Raw genomic sequence first — 21,859 nt, forward strand, 5'->3', positions numbered from 1 at the left:
GGAAAATGAGGTATCACAACACACTGCTCAGACTTGCCGTCCTCAAAATAGCTATAAATCATAAATTCTGGAGAGGGTGTGGAGAAAAGGGAACCCTCTGGCACTCTTGGTGGGAATGTAAATAGTTACAGCCACTATGGAGTAAAGTATGGACTTTCCTTAAAAAGCTCAAACTCACTACTACCATATGACCCAGCAGAGCCACTGCTGCCACATACCCTGTGAAACCCATAATTCAAAAAGAGTCAAGTACTGCAAGGAATTTGGCAGCACAATTTACAATAGCCAGGACACGGAAGTGACCTAAGTATCCATCAAAAGAGGATTGGATAAAGAAGATGTGTCACGTATATACACTGGAACATTACTCAGCCATTATAGGAAAGAAAATAGTTACTTGTTGTGAGGCAGATGGACCTAGAGTCTGTCGTACACAGTGAGGTAAATCAGAAAGTGAAAAACATACAGTATGTTAACACATATATATGGAATCTAAAACATACACCACCAGAAAAAAGATTGTGATGAACTTAGGGCCCAGACACGAGTACAGATGCAGACGTAGACAATGGACTTGTGGACACGAAGGAAAAGAGTAGCACTGACATATGTAAACTATTCAATGTAAAATAGGTAGCTCGTGGGAAGGAGTTGCACAGCACAGCTCAGTGCTTTGTGACCACCCATTGGGCTGGCATATGGAGTGTGGGGAGGAGATGAAATGTTAGAGGCAAAATGGGGGTTTAGGTATGCATAGAGCTGATACCCTTTGTTATTCAGCAGTAATTAACACAGTATAATTGTAAAGCAATTGTACTCCAATAAGATTAGAGTATAATCAAGCCCCAAAAGAATGAAATAGAAACTAAGGAAAAAATACCAAAGATCAATGAAACTAAAAGCTGGTTATTTTGAAAATTAAGAAAATCAATAATTATTTGTCCAGACTCATCAAGAAACAAAGATTCAAATCAATAAAATTACAAATAAAATGAGAAATTAACCAACAATGCAGAAATTAAAAGGATCATAAGAGACAGCTAGAAACACTATATGCCAATACAATGGAAAATCTGGAAGAGAAGGACAAATTCCTTCAACAATACATCCTTCCAGGACTGAACCAGAGAGAAATAGAAAAGATAAACCAACCAATCACAAGTAATTAAATTTAAATTGTGACTTAAGATCTTTCAAAAAGCAAATTTCCAGGTGAATGGCTTCAGGAAAATGTTATCCAACTTTTAGGGCAGAGATAACACCCATTCTTCTCAAACTCTACCCAGAAATTGCAGACAGAAGAAGACTCCCAAATTTGTCTAACAGGCAACCATCATCCTGATAGGAAAACCAGACAAAGATATCACAAAAAAGGTAGTTACTGGCCATTATCACTGATAAATGTATATGCAAATATCCTCAACCAAAAACTAGCAGAGAGAATCCAACAAAAATTTAAAACACTCATACACCAAGATCAAGTGAGATTTTTCCCAGGGATGGAAGGATTCTTCAACAACAAAAAAAATCAATCCATGTGATACACTCTATTATCATATTGAAGGATAAAACAATGTGAAAATCCTAATAGATGCAGCAAAAGCTTTTGACACAATTTAAAACCCATTTATGTTAAAAATAAGTAAATAAAATCTCCAGAAAGTAGACATAGAGTGAAGCTACCTAAGATCATAAATGTCATGTATGACAAAACCACAACCAACATTGTTTTAAGAGTAAAAAAACCCCAAACATTTCCTCTGATAAGGAACAAGACAGCATTGCCCGCTCTCACCACTATTTTTCAACATAGATTTGGAACTTTTAGACATAGCAATCAGAGAAGAAAAAGAAATGAAAGGAATCCCAATTGAAAAAGAATAAATTAAAGAGTAACTGTTCACAGATGACATGATACTATACGTAGGGAATCCAAAAGGGGTTACCAGAAAAATACTAGAGTTAATCAATGAATTTTCTGAAGTTGCTGGATACATACTGAATGCACAGAAATCTCTTGCATTCCTATATATTAATGATGAATAATCTGACAGAGAAATTAAGGAAACACTCTCATTTATCTTTGCAACAAAAGAATTAAATTTCTTAGAAGAAACCTACCTACAAACACCTGTATGTAGAAAACTATAAAACATGGAGGAAAGAAATTAAGGACCATACAAACAAAGGAGATATAAATAATGCTCTTGATTGGAAGAATCAACATTGTGAAAAGAACTATACAACCCAAGGCAATCTATACTTGCAATGCAATCCTTATCAAACTACTAATGCAATTTTTCAGAGAGCTAAAACAAATATGTCACAATTGGTATGCAAACACAAGACCCCATATAGCAAGAGCAAATATGAGAAAGTAAAACAGAGCTGGAGGAATCAGGCTCCCTGACTCCAGATTATTCTCCAAAGTTACAATAATCAAGACAGTCTGAACTAACACAAACAAAGAAATATAAGTCAAAGGAACAGGAGAGAAAGCCCAGCAATACCCCCCCACATGGTGCCCTTATCTTGGATAAAGGAGGCAAGAATATACAATGGAGAAAAGACCACCTCTTCAACAAGTGGAGCTGGAAAACTGGACGTCTACATGTTAAAGAGTGACATTAGAACACTTCCTATCACTGTACACAAAAATAGACACAAAATATATTAAAGACATAAATGCAGGACCAACATTTTAAAACTCTTAGAGGGAAACCTCATCAGAACACCCTATTTCAAAAATCACAGTAAGATCCTTTTGACCAACATCCCTGAGAAATGGAAATAAGAATAAAAATAAACAGATGGAACCGAATGAAACCTAAAAGGTTTTACCCAGCAAAGGAAACCATAAATAAGACAAAAAGAAAACCCACAGAATGGGAGAAACCATTTGCAAAAGAAGCAGCTGACAAAGGATTCCTCTCCAAAATATATAAGCAGCACATGAGGCTCAGGATTCAAAAAAGCAGACAACCCAATCCAAATTGGGCAGAAGAACTAAATAGACATTTCTCCTAAAAGATATAGAGATTGCAGATAAACACAGGAAAGGATATTAAACATCACAAATCATAAGAGAAATGCAAACCAAAAGTAAAATGAGGTATTACTGCACACTGCTCAGATTAACGATCATCAAAATATGTATAAATCATAAATGCTGGAGAGAGTCTTGAGAAAAGGGAATCATCTTGCATTGTTGGTGGGAATGTAAATCAATACAGCCACTATGGAGAACAGTATGGACTTTCCTTAAAAAAACAAAATTCACTACTACCATATGACCCAGCAGTCCCACTACTGGGTGCATACTCTAAGAAACCCATGATTCAAAAAGCGTCAAGATATTGTGGAGGAAGAACCAAGATGGTGGAGTAGAAGGACGTGCTCTCACTCCCTCTTGCAAGAACACCAGAATCACAACTAGCTGCTGGACAATCATCGACAGGAAGACACTGGAACTCACCAAAAAAAATACAGCACATCCAAAGATAAAGGAGAAGCCACAATGAGACAGTAGGAGAGGTGAAATCACAGAAAAGTCAAATCCCATAACTGGCGTGTGGGTGACTCACAGACTGGTGAACACTTATACCACAGAAGTCCACCAACTGGAGTGAAGCTTCTGAGCCCCAAGTCAGGCTTCCCAACCTTGGGGTCTGGCAATGGAAGGAGGAATTCCTAGAGAATCAGACTTTGAAGGCTAGTGGGAATTGATTGTAGGACTTTGGCAGGACTGAGGGAAACAGAGACTCCACTCTTGGAGGGCACACAAAGTAGTGTGCGCATCGGGACCCAGGGGAAGGAGCAGTGACCCCAGGGGAGACTGAGCCAGACCTACCTGCTAGTGTTGGAGGGTCTCCTGCAGAGGTGGGGCATGGCCCTGTTTCACCGTAGGGACAAGGACACTGGGAGCAGAAGTTCTGGAAAGTACTCCTTGAGGTGAGCCAAGCCAGAGTCTGTCATTAGCCCCACCAAAGAGCCCAGGTAGGCTTCAGTGTTGGATTGCCTCAAGCCAAACAACCAAAAGGGAGGGAACACAGCTCCACCCATCAACAGTCAAGTGGATTAAAGTTTTACTGAGCTCTGCCCACCAGAGCAACACCCAGCTCTACCCACCACCAGTCCCTCCCATCAGGAAACCTGCACAAGCCCTTAGATAGCCTCATCCACCAGAGGACAGACAGCAGAAGCAAGAAGAACTACAATCTTGCAGCCTGTGGAACGAAAACCACATTCACAGAAAGACAGACAAGATGAAAAGGCAGAGGGCTACATACCAGATGAAGCAACAAGATAAAGGCCCAGAAAAACAACTAACTGAAGTGGAGATAGGCAACCTTCCATAAAAAGAATTCAGAATAATGATAGTGAAGATGATCCAGGACTTCGGAAAAAGAATGGAGGCAAAGATCGAGAAGATGCAAGAAATGTTTAATGAAGACATAGAAGAATTAAAGAACAAACAAATGAGATGAACAATGTAATAACTGAAATGAAAACTACACAAAAAGGAATCAAGAGCAGAATAACTGAAACAAAGTGATTGAGTAGCTTTATAGTTTTCTGGTAGCATCTTTAGGATTCTCTGTATATAGTATCATGTCATCTACAAACAGTGACAGCTTTAATTCTTCTTTTCTGAATTGGATTCATTTTATTACCTTTTCTTCTCTGATTGCTGTGGCTGAAACTTCCAAAACTATGTTCAATAAGAGTGGGAGAGTGGGAAACGTTGTCTTGTTCCTGATCTTAGTGGAAATGCTTTCAGTTTTTCACCATTGAGGACGATGTTGGCTGTGGGTTTGTCATGTATGACCTTTATTATGTTGAGGTAAGTTCTCTCTATGCCTACTTTCTGCAGGGTTCTTATGATAAATGGGTGTTGAATTTTGGTGAAAGATTTCTCTGCATCTATTGAGATGATCATATGGTTTTTCTTCTTCAATTTGTTAATATGGTGTATCACGTTGATTGATTTGCGTATATTGAAGAATGCTTGTATTCCTGGAATAAGCCCCACTTGATCATGGTGTATGATCCTTTTAATGTGCTGCTGGATTCTGTTTGCTAGTATTTTGTTGAGGATTTTTGCATCTATGTTCCTCAATGATATTGGCCTGTATTTTTCTTTCTTTGTGACATCCTTGTCTGGTTTTGGTATCAGAGTGATGGTGGCCTCGTAGAATGAGTTTGGGAGTGTTCCTCCCTCTGCTATATTTTGGAAGAGTTTGAGAAGGATAGGTGTTAGCTCTTCTCTAAAGGTTTGATAGAATTCCCCTGTGAAGCCATCTGGTCCCGGGCTTTTGCTATTTGGAAGATTTTTAATCACAGTTTCAATTTCAGTGCTTGTGATTGGCCTGTTTATATTTTCTATTTCTTCCTGATTCAGTCTAGGCAGGTTGTGCATTTCTCTGTCCACTTCTTCCAGGTTGTCCATTTTATTGGCAAAGAGTTGCTTGTAGTAATCTCTCATGATCTTTTGTATTTCTGCAGTGTCAGTTGATACTTATCCTTCTTCATTTCTAATTCTATTGATTTGAGTCTTCTCCCTTTTTTTCTTGATAAGTCTGGCTAATGGTTTATCAATTTTGTTTATCTTCTCAAAGAATAAGCTTTTAATTTTATTGTTCTTTGCTATTGTTTTCTTCATTTATTTTTCATTTATTTCTGACATGATCTTTATGATTTCTTTAGGTTTGCAAACTTTTGGGTTTTTCTTCTTCTTTCTCTAATTGCTTTAGGTGCAAGATTAGGTTGTTTATTCGAGATGTTTCCTGTTTCTTAAGGTGGGATTGTATTGCTGTAAACTTCTCTCTTAGAACTCCTTTTGCTGCATCCCATAGGTTTTGGGTCGTCCTGTCTCCATTGTCAGTTGTTTCTAGGTATTTTTTATTTCCTCTTTGATTTCTTCAGTGATCACTTCCTTATTAAGTAGTGTATTGTTAGCCTCCATGAGTTTGTATTTTTTACAGATCTTTTCCTGTAATTGATATCTACTCTCATAGCGTTGTAGTGAGAAAAGATACTTGATACAATTTCAATTTTCGTAAATTTACTAAGGCTTGATTTGTGACCCAAAATATGATCTATCCTGGAGAATGTTCCATGAGCAGTTGAGAAAAAAGTTTATTCTGTTATTTTTGGGTGGAATGTACTAAAATATCAATTAAGTACATCTTGTTTAATGTATCATTTAAAGCTTGTGTTTCCTTATTTATTTTCATTTTGGATTATCTGTTCATTGGTGAAAGTGGGGTGTTAAAGTCCCCTACTATGAATGTGTTAAAGTAGCAGGATAAAAAATTAATGCACAGAAACCTCTGGCATTCCTATACACTAATGATGAAAAATCTGAAAGTGAAACTAAGAAAAAACTCCCATTTACCACTGCAACAAAAAGAATAAAATATCTAGGAATAAACCTACCTAAGGAGACAGAAGACCTTCTGTATGCAGAAAATTATAAGATACTGATGAATGAAATTAAAGATGATACAAATAGATGGAGAGATATATCATGTTCTTGAATTGGAAGAATCAACATTGTGAAAATGACTCTACTACACAAAGCAATCTACAGATTCAATGCAATCCCTATCAAATTACCACTGGCATTTTCACAGAACTAGAACAAAAAATTTCACAATTTGTATGGAAACACAAAAGACCCCGAACAGCCAAAGCAATCTTGAGAACGAAAAACAGAGCTGGAGGAATCAGGTTCCCTGACTTCAGAGTAAACTACAGAGGGGCTTCCCTGGTGGCACAGTGGCTGAGAATCTGCCTGCCAATGCAGGGTTCAAGCCCTGGTCTGGGAGGATCCCACATGCCGTGGAGCAACTAGGCCTGCGAGCCACAACTACTGAGCCTGCGCCTCTGGAACCTGTGCCCCACAATGAGAGAGGCCATGACAGTGAGAGGCCCACGCACTGCGATGAAGAGTGTCCCCTGCTTGCCACAACTAGAGACAGCCCTCGCACAGAAATGAAGACCCAACACAGCAAAAATAAATTTAAAAAAAAACCCTACAAATAGAAATACCATACGACCCAGCAATCCTACTACTGGCATATACCCTAAGAAAACCATAATTCAAAAAGAGTCATGTACCAAAATGTTCATTGCAGCTCTATTTACAATAGCCAGGAGATGGAAGCAACCTAAGTGTCCATCATAGGATGAATGGATAAAGAAAATGTAGCACATATATACAATGGAATATTACTCAGCCAAAAAAAGAAACAAAATTGAGTTATTTGTAGTGAGGTGGATGGACCTAGAGTCTGTCATACAGAGTGAAGTAAGGCAGAAAGAGAAAGACAAATACTATATGTTAACACATATATATGGAATCTAAAAAAAATATCATGAAGAATCTAAGGGTAAGATGGGAATAAAGACACAGACCTACTAGAGCATGGACTTGAAGATATGGGGAGGGGGAAGGGTAAGCTGTGACAAAGTGAGAGAGTGGCATGGACATATATACACTACCAAATGTAAAATAGATAGCTAGTGAGAAGCAGCTAGAAAGCACAGGGAGATCAGCTAGGTGGTTTGTGACCACCTAGATGGGTGGGATAAGGAGGGTGGGAGTGAGGGAGACACAAGAGGGAAGAGATAAGGGAACATATGTATATGTATAACTGATACATTTTGTTATAAAGCAGAAACTAACATACTATTGTAAAGCAATTGTACTCCAATAAAGATGTAAAAAAAAAAAAAAAAAAAGAATAACTGAGGCAGAAGAATGGATAAGTGACCTGGAAGATAGAATGATGGAATTCACTGCTGCAGAATGGACTAGAGAAAAAAGAATGAAAAGAAGTGACAACAGCCCTAGAAACCTCTGGGACAACATTAAATGAAACAACATTTGCATTATAGTGGTCCCAGAAGGAGAAGAGAGAGAGAAAGAACCAGAGAAAATATTCAAAGAGATTATAATAGAAAATTTCCCTAACATGGGAAAGGAAATAGCCTCCCAAGTCCAGGCAGTGCAACGAGTCCCATACAAGATAAACCCAAGGAGAAACACGTCGAGACACATAATAATCAAATTAGCAAAAGTTAAAGACAAAGAAAAATTATTGAAAGCAGCAAGGGAAAAATGACAAATAACATACAAGGGAACTCCCATAAGGTTAACAGCTGATTTCTCAGCAGAGACTCTACAACTGAGAAAGGAATGGCATGACATATTTACAGTGATGAAAGGGAAGATCTTACAACCATGATTACTCTACCCAGCAAGGATCTCATTCACATTCAATGGAGAAATCAAAAGCTTTACAGACAAGCAAAAGCTAAGAGAATTCAACACCACCAAACCAGCTCTACAATAAATGCTAAAGGAACTTCTCTAAGTGGGAAACACAAGAGAAGAAAAGGACCTACAAAAACAAACCCAAAACAATTAAGAAAATGGTCATAGGAACATACATATCGATAATTACCTTAAATGTGAATGGATTAAAGGCTCCAACCAAAAGACACAGGTTTGCTGAATAGATACAAAAACAAGACCCATATATGTGCTGTTGACAAGAGATCCACTTCAGACCTAGGTACACATACAGACTGAAAGTGAGGGGTTGGAAAAGGATATTCCATGCAAATGGAAATCAAAAGAAAGCTATAGGGCTTCCCTGGTGGCGCAGTGGTTGAGAGTCCGCCTGCCGATGCAGGGGACTAGGGTTCGTGCCCCGATCCCGGAAGATCCCACATGCCGCGGAGCGGCTGGGCCCGCGAGCCATGGCCGCGGAGCCTGTGTGTCCGGAGCCTGTGCTCCGCAACGGGAGAGGCCACAGCAGTGAGAGGCCCGCGTACAGCAAAAAAAAAAAAAAAAAAAAAAAAAACAAAAGAAAGCTATAATCATATAAGATAAAATAAAATATGTGGGCTTCCCTGATGGCACAGTGGTTGAGAGTCTGCCTGCCAATCCAGGGGACACGGGTTCGTGCCCTGGTCCGGGAAGATCCCATGTGCCACAGAATGGCTGGACGCATGAGCCATGGCCGCTGAGCCTGCATGTCCAGAGCCTGTGCTCCACAACAGGAGAGGCCACAACAGTGAGAGGCCCACGTACTGCAAAAAAATAAAATAAAAAATAAAAAATGTTACAAGAGACAAGGAAGGTTACTACTTAATAATCAAGGGATCAATCCAAGAAGAAAATATAGCGATTATAAATATATATGCACCCAACATAGGAGCACCTCAATACATAAGGCAACTGCTCATGGCTATAAAAGAGGAAATTGACAGTAAAACAATAATAGTGGGGACTTTAACACCTCACTTACACCAATTGACAGATCATCCAAAATAAAAATAAATAAGGAAAGAGAAGCTTTAAATGACACAATAGACCAGATAGATTTAATTGATATATATAGGACATTTCATCCAAAAACAGCAGATTACACTTTCTTCTCAAGTGCTCACGGAACATTCTCCAGGATAGATCACATCTTGGGTCACAAATCAAGCATCACTAAATTTAAGAAAATTGAAATCATATCAAGCATCTTTTCTGACCATAACGCTATGAGATTAGAAATGAATTACAGGGGAAAAACATAAAAGTCACAAACACATGGAAGCTAAACAATACATTACCATATAATCAAGAGATCACTGAAGAAATCAAAGAGGAAATCAAAAAAATACCTAGAGACAAGTGACAATGAAAACACAACGATCCAAAACCTATGGGAGTCAGCAAAAGCAGTTCTAAGAGGGAAGCTTATAGCTATACAAGCCTACCTCAAGAAACAAGAAAAATCTCAAGTAAACAATCCAACCTTACACCTAAAGGAACTCGACAAAGAAGAACAAACAAAACCCAAAGTTAGCAGAAGGAAAGAAATCATAAAGATCAGAGCAGAAATAAACAAAATAGAAACAAAGAAAACAATAGCAAAGATCAATAAAACTAAAAGCTGGTTCTCTGAGAAGATAAACAAAATTGATAAACCATTAGCCAGACTCATCAAGAAAAAGAGGGAGAGGACTCAAATCAATAAAAAGAAAAAGAGTCAAGTACCACAATATACTTTGGAGCAATGATTACCATAGCCAGAACATGGAAACAACTTAACTGTCCATCGACAGAGGAATGGGTAAAGAAGATGTGGCACATATATATACTGGAATATTACTCAGCCATAATAGGAAACGAACTTGAGGTATCTGTAGTGAGGTGGATGGACCTCGAGTCTGTCATACCCAGTGAGTTAAATTAGAAAAAGAAAAACAAATACCATAGGCTAACACATATATATGGAATCTAAAACAACTACCAGAAAAAAGGTGGTGATGAATGTAGAGCCAGGACCAGAATACAGATGCAGACATAGGGAATGGACTTGAGGACACTAAGTGAAAGAGTAACATTGACATATGTACAATGCCCAATGTAAATATATGGCTTGTGGGAAGCAGCTGCATAGCTCAGGAAGATCAGCTAGGTGCTTTGTGACCACCCAGAGGGCTGGCATAGAGCGAGTGAGAGTGAGAGGAAAAGGGGGATGGGATACGGGGCTATGGTTATACATATAGATGATTCCCTTTGTTATACAGCAGAAATTAGCACAGCACTGCAAAGCAATTATACTCCAATAAAGTTGTTCATATAATAATCATGCCAGACAAGAATGAAAGTGAAACTAAGAAAACAATAGCAAAGATCAATGAAAGGAAAAGCTGGTTGTTTTAAAAAATTAGCAAAAATGATAAATGGCCAGACTCATCAAGAAAAGAAGGAAGTGGACTCATATCAGTAAAATTATAAATTAAAAAATGAGAAATTTTAATGGACAATGCAGAATTTTAAAGGATCATAAGAGACTACTTGAAACAGCTATATGTCAATACAGTGGACAATCTGGAAGAAATGGACAAATTATTTGGATGATGCCACCTTCTTGGACTGAATCAGAGAGAAATAGGAAAGATAAACCGACAGATTACAGGTAATGAAATTGAAAGCCTGACATAATATCTTCCAAAATACAAAAGACCAGGTGGATGGTTTCACAGGAAAACGCTGTCCAGAATTAGTTATGAGCTAACACCCATTCTTGTCAAGCTCTTCCCCAAAATTGCAGACTCTCCCAAATTCCATCTATCAGGTGACAATCACCTTGTTACCCAAACCAGAAAAACATATCACAAAAAACATAATTAGAGACTATTATAACTGAGGAATATAGATGCAAAAATCCACATCAAAAGCTAGAAGAATCCAAAAAAAATCTTAAAAGATCATACACCTACATCAAGTGAGACTTTTCTCAGTGACAAAAGGATTCTTCAATAAACAGACATCATTAAATGTGATATACCCTATTAACAAATTGAAGAATAAAAACCATATGATAATCTCAATAGATGCAGAAAAATATTTCAAAACACTTCAACACCACCTTATGATGAAAAAAAATTAAACACTCCAGTAAGTAGACCTAGGGGAAACCTACTCAACATAATAAAGGTGATGTATGACAATCCAATGGCCAACATTGTTCTCAAGGGTGAAAAAATGAAACCACACCCAGAATCAAGACAAGGTTGCTCACTCTTACATCATTATTCAAGATAGATATGGAAGTTTTAGCCACAGCAATCAGAGAAGGAAAAGAAATGAAAGAAATCCAAAACAGAAAAGAAGTAAAACTGTTATTATTTGCAGATGACATTATGCTATATGTAGAAAATCCAAATGGGGTTACCAGAAAACTACGGGAGCTAATTAATGAATTTTCTGAAGTAGAAGGATACAAAATGAATGCACAGATATCTCTTGCTTTCCTATACACTAATGATGAAAAATCTGACAGAAACATTAAGGAGAAACTCCCATTTACCACTGTAGCAAAAATAATAATATTCCTTAAAAGAAATCAATCTATGGAGACAAACATGTGTGCAGAAAACTATGAGACAGTTGAAAGAAGTTAAAGATGATACAAAGAGATGGAGTGATATGCCATGTTCTTGGACTGGAGAAATCAATATTGTGAAAATGACTATACTAGCCAAAGCAATCTACAGATTCAATGCAATCCCCATCAAACTACCAAAGGCATTTTTTCACAGAACTAGAACAGAAATTTCACGATTTGTATGGAAACACAAAATACACCAAATAGCAAGACCAAACTAGAGAAAAAAAAAAAAAAACCGAGCTGGAGGAATCAGGCTCCCTGACTCTACACTATACTCCCAAGTTACAGGAATCAAGAAAGTATGGTACTGTTACAAACACAGAAATATAGATGAATGGAACAGGAGAGAAAACACAGAGATAAGCCCACTTATATATGGCGACTATAATTTCAATAAAAAAGGCAAGAATATACAATGGAGAAAAGACAGCCCTTTCAATAAGTGGTGTGGGGAAAACTGGACAGCAACATGTTAAAGAGTGAAATTAGAACATTTCTGGACACTGTACACAAATACAGACTCAAAAGGGATTAAAGACATAAATGGCTGGCCAGACACTTTAAATCTCTTAGAGTAAATTGTAGGCAGAACATTATGTGACATAAATCACAGCAAGATACTTATGACCAACCTCATAGAGAAATGGAAATGAAAACAAAAATAAACAAATGCAACCTAATGAAACTTAAAAGTTTGGGCCCAGCAAAGGAAACCATAAAGAAGACATAAAGAAAGCCCTCAGAATGGGAGAAAATACTTGCAAAAGAAGAAACTGACAAAGGATTACTCTCCAATTATATAAGCAGCTCATGAAGCTCAGTATCAAAAAAAGCAAAACATCCAAACCAAAAAAGGGCAGAAGAGCAACATAGACAATTCTCAAAGAAGATGTAAAGATCACAAAGAAACACAGGAAATGTTGCTCAAAATTATGAATCAAAAGAGAAAGGGAAATCAGAATTACAATGAGTTATCCCCTCACACCAGTCAATATGGCCATCATCAAAAACTCTGCAAACAATAAATTCTGGACAGGGTGTGGAGAAAAGGGAACCCTCTTGCACTGTTGGTGGGAATGTAAACTGATACAGCCACTATGGAGAACAGTATGGAGGTTCATTTAAAAACTAAAAATAGAATTACCATATGATCCAGCAATCCCACTACTGGGCATATACCCAGAGAAAACCACAATTCAAAAAGACACATGTGCCCCAATGTTCATTGCAGCACTATTTACAATAGCCAGGTCATGGAAGCAACCCAAATGCCCATCAACAGACAAATGGATAAAGAAGATGTGGTACATATATACAATGGAATATTACTCAGTCATAAAAAGGAATGAAATTGGGTCATTTGTTGAGATGTGGATGGATATAGAGTCTGTCATACAGAGTGAAGTAAGTCAGAAAGAGAAAAACAAATATCATATATTAACGCATATATGTGGAACCTAGAAAAATGGTACAGATGAACCAGTTTGCAGGGCACAACAACAACAACAACAACAACAACAATGTAAATTGCAACATAAATGATTGAGGAAAAAGATCAAACAAAATCTAAAGTCAACAGAGGGAATGACATAATAAAGAACAGAAAGCAAATTAATAAAACAGAGATTGAAAGACAACAGAAAATATCAATTAAATTAAAAGTTGGTTTAAAAAAAATAAAAAACTGGTAAACTTTAGTTAGATTCAACAAGAAGAGAGGACCCAAACAAATAAAATAAGAAATGGAAGAGGACAAATGACAACTGATACAACAGAGGAAAAAAAGAAAAAAAAAAGGAATGTTATGAACAATTATACACCAACAAAGTAAGACAACCTAGAAAAAATGGACAGATTTCTAGAAACATGCCAAGACTGAACTAAGAAGAAACAATCTGAACAAACCAATCACTAGAAGTAAATATGAATTTGTCATTTAAATGCTCCCAGCAAACAAAAGTCCAGGATCATATGTCTTCGCAGGGGAATTCCACCAGACATAAAAGGAAAACTAATATCTTCTCAAACTATTCCAAAATATTGACGAGGAAGGAACACTCCCAAATTCATTCCATGAAGCCACCACCACCCTGATACCAAAACCAGACAAAGACACCACACAATAAAAGGAAATTACAGACCAATATATGTGATCAGCCTCAACAATATATTAGTAAACTTAATCCAACAATATATAAAAAACATCATACATTATAACAAAGAGGTTTTATTCCAAGGTCACACAGATGGTTCAACATTCACAGACCAGTAAATGTGATACACCACTTTAACAACAAAGAGAAAGGATAAAAATCACATGATAACCTCAATACATGAAGAAAAGAATTTCACAAAATTCAACATTCATTCATGATAAAAAAATCTCATTAAGGTGGGAACATGTCTCAACATAATAAAGGCATTTAATAAATATATACAGCCAACATCATGCTAAAGGCAAAAAGCTGAAAACCTTCCTGCTAAATTCAGGAGCAAGAAAAGGATGTCCACTCTCACCTTTTCTATTTAACTCAGTATTGGAAGTCCTAGCCACACCAATCAGAAAAGAAAAAGATATAAAATGTATCCAGATTGGAAGGGAAGTGGAAAAACTGTCACTATTTGCAGATGATGTGACACTTTATAAAGAGAACCTCAAAGTCTTCACCCCAAAATTATTAGAACTAATAAATTAAGTTCAGTTAGGTTGTGGCAGAATAGATGATTAAGGTACAGAATTGTGTTGCATATCTATACATTATTAATGAAATATCAGAAAGAGAAAACAATTTTTAAATCCCATTTTAAATCACATCAAAAAGAATAAAATACCTAAGGAAAACGTCAAACCTATACCTATACTCTGAAAACTATAAAACACTAATGAAGGAAACTGAGATGATACAAAAAAAAAAGGAAAGATATTCCATGTTCCTGGCTTGAAAGAATTAATATTGTAAACATGGCCATACTACCCTAAACAATCTACAGATTCAATGTAATCCCTATAAAACACAAATGACGTTTTTCACAGAACTAAACCAAATTATCCTAGTATTAATATGGAATCACAAAAGCCTATCAACTCCCATAGCAATCTTGAGAAAAGAGAACAAAGCTGGTGGTATAACCCTCCTGGACTTCAGACTACACTACAAAGCTATACAATTCAAAACATCACAGTACTGGTGCAGACACAGACTCATAGAGCAATGGAATAGAATAGAAAGCCCAGCAATAAACCCACACACCTATGGTCAATTCATCCACAACAAAGGAGTGAAGAATATACAGTGAAGAAAAGATAGTCCCTTCAATAGTGGTGCTGGGAAAACTGGACAGCTACATGTAAAACAATGAGGTTAGAACATTCCCTCACACCACATACAAAAATAAACTCAAAATAGTTTAATGACCTAAATGTAAGACCTGACACCATAAAACTCGAGAACATAAGCATAATGATCCTTGACATAAATCATAGCAATACTTCTTGATTCAGTGTCCTAGAGCAAAAGAAATAAAGCAAATGGGTCCTAATTAAATGTAAAGCTTTTGCACAACAAAGAAAACCACTGACAAAACTAAAAATCTATTGAATGCAAGAAAACATTTGCAAATGATGTGCCCAACAAAGGGTTAATACACCAAAACACAAAACAGCTCGTACAACTCAATATCAAAAATACACAAAGAACCCAATCAAAACTGGTTAGAAGACCTGAACAGACACCTTTCCAGAGAAGACACATAGAGGGCAAACAGGCATATGAAAAATGCTCAACATCGCTAATTATTAGCCAAATACAAATCAAAACTACAAAGAGGTACCACTTTACACGTGCTAGAGTGCAATCATGGAAAAGTCTAAAAATAATACATTTAGGAGAGGATGTGGAGAAAGGGAACACTTTTACACAGTTGGTGAGAACGTAAATTGGTGCAGCTACTGTGGAAAACAGTATTAAGGGTCCTAAAATACTGAAGTAGAACTATTTTGGTATTCCACTCCTGGGTATATATCCAAAAAACAATTAAAACACTGATTTAAAAAATACACACAACCCTATGTTATTGCAGCACTATATATCACACACTGATAGCCAAGACATGGAAGCAACCCAAGGGGCTATCAACAGATGACTAGATTAAAATGATTTGATGTGTGTATATACACACACCCATACACAAAATGGAATATTAGCCATAAAAAGAATGAAATTCTGCTATTTGCAGTCATATGGATGAAACTATGATAGAAACTATCATGCATAGTGAATAAGTCAGAGAGAGAAAGACAAATACCGTATGATGTCACATATATGTAACATCTAAAAAGTATACAACTTAATGGATATGCAAAGCAGAAACAGACTCACAGACACAGAAAAAAACTTGTGGTTACCCAAGGGGAGGGTGAAGGGAGAGGTACAAATTAGGGCAATGGGATTAACAGATACAAACTACAATGCATAAAACAGATAAGGAACAAGGATATTCTGTATAGTACAGGTAATTATGCCATTGTCTTGTAGAAATCTATAATGGACTATAATCTGAAAAAATACTGAATCATTATGCTGTATAAATAAAGTCAGTGAGATACCACCTCACAGCAACTAGGAAAGATATAATTTAATAAATGGAGAATAATAACAATAACTGTTTGACAGAATGAGGAAAAACTGGAACCTCAAAAACTTAAACAGATTACCACACGACTCACAATTCCACTACCAGTTTCCTAAACAACTGAAAAAAAGAGACTCATGTATTTCTCAACAATATTCACAGAAGGATTATTCACAATAACTAATAAGTGAAAAAATCAACTTGCCATTTTCAGACAAACAGACAAAGACACTGTAGTATAAAATAGAGTGGAATATTATTCAGCCACTTAATGAATGCTACAACATAAATGAATCCTGAAAATATTATGCTTGATGAAAGAAAACTGACACAAAAGGCAGCATGTTAGTTGGCCAAAGGCTGAAGAATGATGGAATGGAGAGCAGGGATTTAACAGATACAATTTGGCTGATAAAAATGCTTGGATCTTGATAGAGATGCTGGTTAAAGAACATAATGAATTGCACCATTTTTAATGGTGGGTTTTATTTTATGTGAATAACATTACCTTAATAAAAAGCAGACAAGGGCTCTTTGAGGAAGACACAGTCATGGCTGCAGCAGAGCTCCAGGCTGCCTGCCCCTGCTCCTGAATTACTGAGTTTCTCTTTCTCTGAGGAACAAATCAATCAGGGAGCTGTCCACCACAGCCATGGCTTTCAAAGATACTGGAAAGACTCCCAGAGGTAGAGCCAGAGGCAGTGATTCACTGGATTCAAATCATCCTCACCAGCTGCAGTGTGAAAGCTTTGGAGAAGGTGTGTGCTTACCTAATTAGAGGTGCAAAGGAAAAGAAGCTCAAAGTGAAAGGACCAGTTCAGATGCCTACCAAGACTCCTGAGGATAGCTACAAGGAGAACTTGTGGTGAAGCTTCTAAGACTTGGTTTTATTTTTTATTTTTTCCACATGAGGATCCACAAGCCACTCTTAACCTGCACAGTCCTTCTGAGATTGTTAAGCAGATCACTTCCACCAGTATGGAGCTGAGGCTGAAGTTACCATTACAGATGTCTAAATCAACATTTCAAATAAATTGATAATCAGTTGTTAAACAAAAAGACAATGATTTTAATAGACATTTCTCAAAAAAATATACAAATGTCCAAAGAGGCACATGTACATACACTGAACTTCATTAATTATTTTAAAAATGCAAATCAAAAACTCCATGCTGTACCACTTCACCTCCACTATGATCACCATAATCAAAAACAACAACAACAACAAACAAACAAAAACCCCCAAAAACCTAAAAATAATAAGTGTTTGTGAGTGTGGAGAAACTGGAACCTTATACACTGACTATGGCAATATAAAATGGTGCAGGCACTGAGAAAAAGAGTATGGCAGTTCCTGAATAAGTTAAACATGAAATTAATGTATGATCCCTCAATTCCCTTCTAAGAATACACTCAAAAGAACTGAAAACAGGGACTCAAACAAGTACATATTCAGTCATGTTATCAGCAGTTCACAATAATCAAAAGATGGAAAAAAGATATGTCTATCAAGGGATAGATGGAAAACAAATTATGATATATCCAGGTACTGAAATCTTATTCAGCCATAAGAAAGCATGAGGTACATTAGATAAATCTACACAGATGAATCGTAAAAACACTATGCTAATTAAAGAAAAACATGACATGTAGCAACATATAAGTCCATTTACATTAAATATCCAGAACGAGCAAATCCTTAAAGATGAAAAGCAAAGCAGTGCTGGTTGAGGGTCACGGAGCAGTAAATGGGAACTGTTTAATGGTAAAGAATTTCCATTTGTGTGATAAAAAACAGAGCTTGATAAAGACAGTGATTGCACAACACTGTATATGTACTAATGCCATTAAATTGGTCACTTTCATACAGTTAATTTTACATGACAAATTTCACCTCAAAAACCATTTTCATGAAAAGTGAAACCCATTGAATGAGAGAAATTTTTTGCAAATCATATATCCTAAAAGTCTCATGTTCAGAATATATAAAGAACTCATACAGTTTAACACAACAGTAAACAAAGGATCTGAATAAACATTTTCAGAGGAAATATACAAAAGGCAAACAAGCTATTGAAAAGATATCTTCACATCATTAGTCATTCAGTAAATGCAAATCAAAATCACATTGAGAACCACTTCATATCTGCTAAGATGTCAATAAACAAAAAAAAAGGAAAATACCAAGTGTTGGCCAGGATATGGAAATATTGGACCCTCACGTGTGCCTTGCATGGAATGTACAGGGAAGTAATATGAATAGTCTCTGTGGAAAATGATAAATCAGTTCTTCAAAAAGCTAAATATAGATACCACATGACTCAAAATGTCCTCACATCATTTAAAATCATTAAAAGCAGGTGTTCAATTAAACACATAGATAAATATTCATAGCAGCATTATTCACATCAGCCAACCCAAATGACCATCAACTTAAATGTGTTAGCAAACATGGTGTATCAAAAATAGAACATTATCTACCTAAAATAATGAAGTACTGAAAGTGCTATATGAAAAATCTTGAAACTATGCTAAGTGAAAAAAGTGAGACACAAAAGGTCACATATCATATGATTCCGTTTATATGAAATATCCAGATTAGATAAATCCATAGAGGCAGAAAGCAAATGTTCTGGGAGAAAATGTTAAAAACATTTAAAAATGTAATATCACCATATACATCTATGACTAACTGATTATAAACACAATGTCAAGACCACTCAGTAGAGAAAGAATAGTCTCTTAACAAATGTGCTAACAATTAGATACCGAAAGATCGGGGAAGATGGCGGAAGAGTAAGACGCGGAGATCACCTTCCTCCCCACAGATACACCAGAAATTCATCTACACGTGGAACAACTCCTACAGAACACCTACTGAACGCTGGCAGAAGATCTCAGACACCTCAAAAGGCAAGAAACTCCCCACATACCCAAAAGAAAAAAGAATAAACAGAGACAAAAGGACAGGGATGGGACCTGCACCAGTGGGAGGGAGCCGTGAAGGAGGAAAGGTTTCCACACACTAGGAAGCCCCTTCGCGGGCGGAGTCTGCGGGTGGCGGAGGGGGAAAGCTTCGGAGCAGCGGAGGAGAGCACAGCCACAAGGGTGCGGAGGGCAAAGAGGAGAGATTCCCGCACAGAGGATCGGTGCTGACCGGCACTCACCAGCCCGAGAGGCTTGTCTGCTCGGCCGCCGGGGCGGGCGGGGCTGGGAGCTGAGGCTCGGGTGTCGGGTTTCAGTCAGAGTGCAGGGAGAGGACTGGGGCTGGCGGCGGGAAGAGAGCCTGAAGGGGTTAGTGCGTCACGGCTAGCCGGGAGGGAGTCCAGGAAAAAGTCTGGACCTGCAGAAGAGACAACAGACTTTTTCTTCCCTCTTTGTTTCCTGGTGCGCAAGGAGAGGAGATTAAGAGCGCTGCTTAAAGGAGCTCCAGAGACGGGCATGGGGTGCTGGGGCTGCTGCTGCTGCCGCCAAGAGGCCTGTGTGCGAGTGCAGGCCACTGTCCACACCTACCTTCTGGGGAGGCTGTGCAGCCCGCCACTGCCGGGGTCCCAGGATACAGGGACGGCTTCCCCGGGAGAACGCACGGCGGCCTCTGGCTGGTGCAACGTCACACCGGCCTGTGCCCCGCACTCCGTGCCCCAACCTCCCCTCGGCCTCAGTGAGCCAGAGCACCCGAATCAGCGGCTCCTTTAAACCCGTCCTGTCTGAGCGAAGGACAGACGCCCTCCAGTGACCTACACGGAGAGGCGGGGACGAATCCAAAGCTGAGACCTGGGAGCCGTGAGAACAAAGAAGAGGCAGGGAAAACTCTCTGTGCAGCCTCGGAAGCAGCGGATTGAAGCTCCACAATCAACTTGATGTACCCTGCATCTGTGGAATACATGAGTGGACAGCAAATTATCCCAAATTGAGGAGATGGACTTTGAGAACAAGATGTAAGATTTCTTCCCCTTTTCCTCTTTTTACAACGAATTATCCCAAATTGAGGAGGCAGACTTTGAGAGCAAGATTTAAGACTTTTTCCCCTTTTCCTCTTTTTACAAAGAATTATCCCAAATTGAGGAGGTGGACTTTGAGAGCAAGATTTACGATTTTTTCCCCCTTGTTCTATTTTGTCAATGTGTATGTGTATGCTTCCATGTGAGATTCTCTCTGTATAGCTTTGCTTCCACCATTTGTCCCAGGGTTCGATCCATCCGTTTTTTTTTAATAATTATTTTTTTATTTTAATAACACTACTATATTTGATCATACATTATTCTATTTTAATTTATCTTCTCTCTTTCTCTTTTTCCTACCTTCCTTTCATCACTCCCTCCTTCCCTCCCTCCTTTCTTTCTTTCTTTCCTTCTTTCTTTTTCTTTCTTTTTCTTTCCTTCCTCCCTCCCTCCTTCTTCCCTTCCTCCCTCCCTCCTTCTTCCTTCCTACCTTCTTTTTTTTTTATTTTTATTTTTTTCGGTATGCGGGCCTCTCACTGTTGTGGCCTCTCCCATTGCGGAGCACAGGCTCTGGACGTGCAGGCTCCGGACGCGCAGGCTCAGCGGCCATGTCTCACGGGCCCAGCCGCTCCGCGGCATATGGGATCCTCCCAGACCGGGGCACGAACCCGTATCCCCTGCATCGGCAGGCAGACTCTCAACCACTGCGCCACCAGGGAGGCCCCCTTCCTTCCTTCTTTCCTTCCTTTCTTTCCTTCTTTCTTTCTTTCTTTCTCTCTTTCTTTCTTCTACTAATTCTTTCTTTCTACTTTTTCTCCCTTTTATTCTGAGCCGGGTAGATGAAAGGCTCTTGGTGCTGCAGCCAGAAGTCAGTGCTGTGCCTCTGAAGTGGGAGAGCCAACTTCAGGACACGGGGCCACAAGAGACCTCCCACCTCCACATAATATCAAGCGGCGAAGGTCTCCGGGAGATCTCAATCTCAACACCAGCACCCAGCTTCACTCAATGACCAGCAAGCTGCAGTGCTAGTCACCCTGTGCCAGGCAACTAGCAAGATGGGAACACGGCCCCACCCATTAGCAGAGAGGCTGCCTAAAAACATAATAAGGCCACGGGGACCCCAAAACACACCACCAGACGTGGACCTGTCCAACAGAAAGACAAGATCGAGCCTCATCCACCAGAACACAGGCACTAGTCCCCTCCACCAGGAAGCCCACACAACCCACTGAAACAACCTTAGCCACTGGGGACAGACACCAAAAACAACGGGAACTACGAATGTGCAACCAGCAAAAAGGAGACCCCAAACACAGTAAG

General features: G+C 38.4%; 1 pseudogene; it reads left to right on the top strand.

Annotated features, from left to right (window-relative positions):
* The first annotated feature begins 17,250 nt into the window (after positions 1-17,250).
* LOC132482981 (small ribosomal subunit protein uS10-like) lies at positions 17,251-17,636 on the top strand (annotated as a pseudogene).
* Positions 17,637-21,859: the final 4,223 nt, after the last annotated feature.

Source organism: Mesoplodon densirostris, assembly GCF_025265405.1.
Source record: "Mesoplodon densirostris isolate mMesDen1 chromosome Y unlocalized genomic scaffold, mMesDen1 primary haplotype SUPER_Y_unloc_1, whole genome shotgun sequence".
NCBI lineage: Eukaryota > Metazoa > Chordata > Mammalia > Artiodactyla > Ziphiidae > Mesoplodon > Mesoplodon densirostris.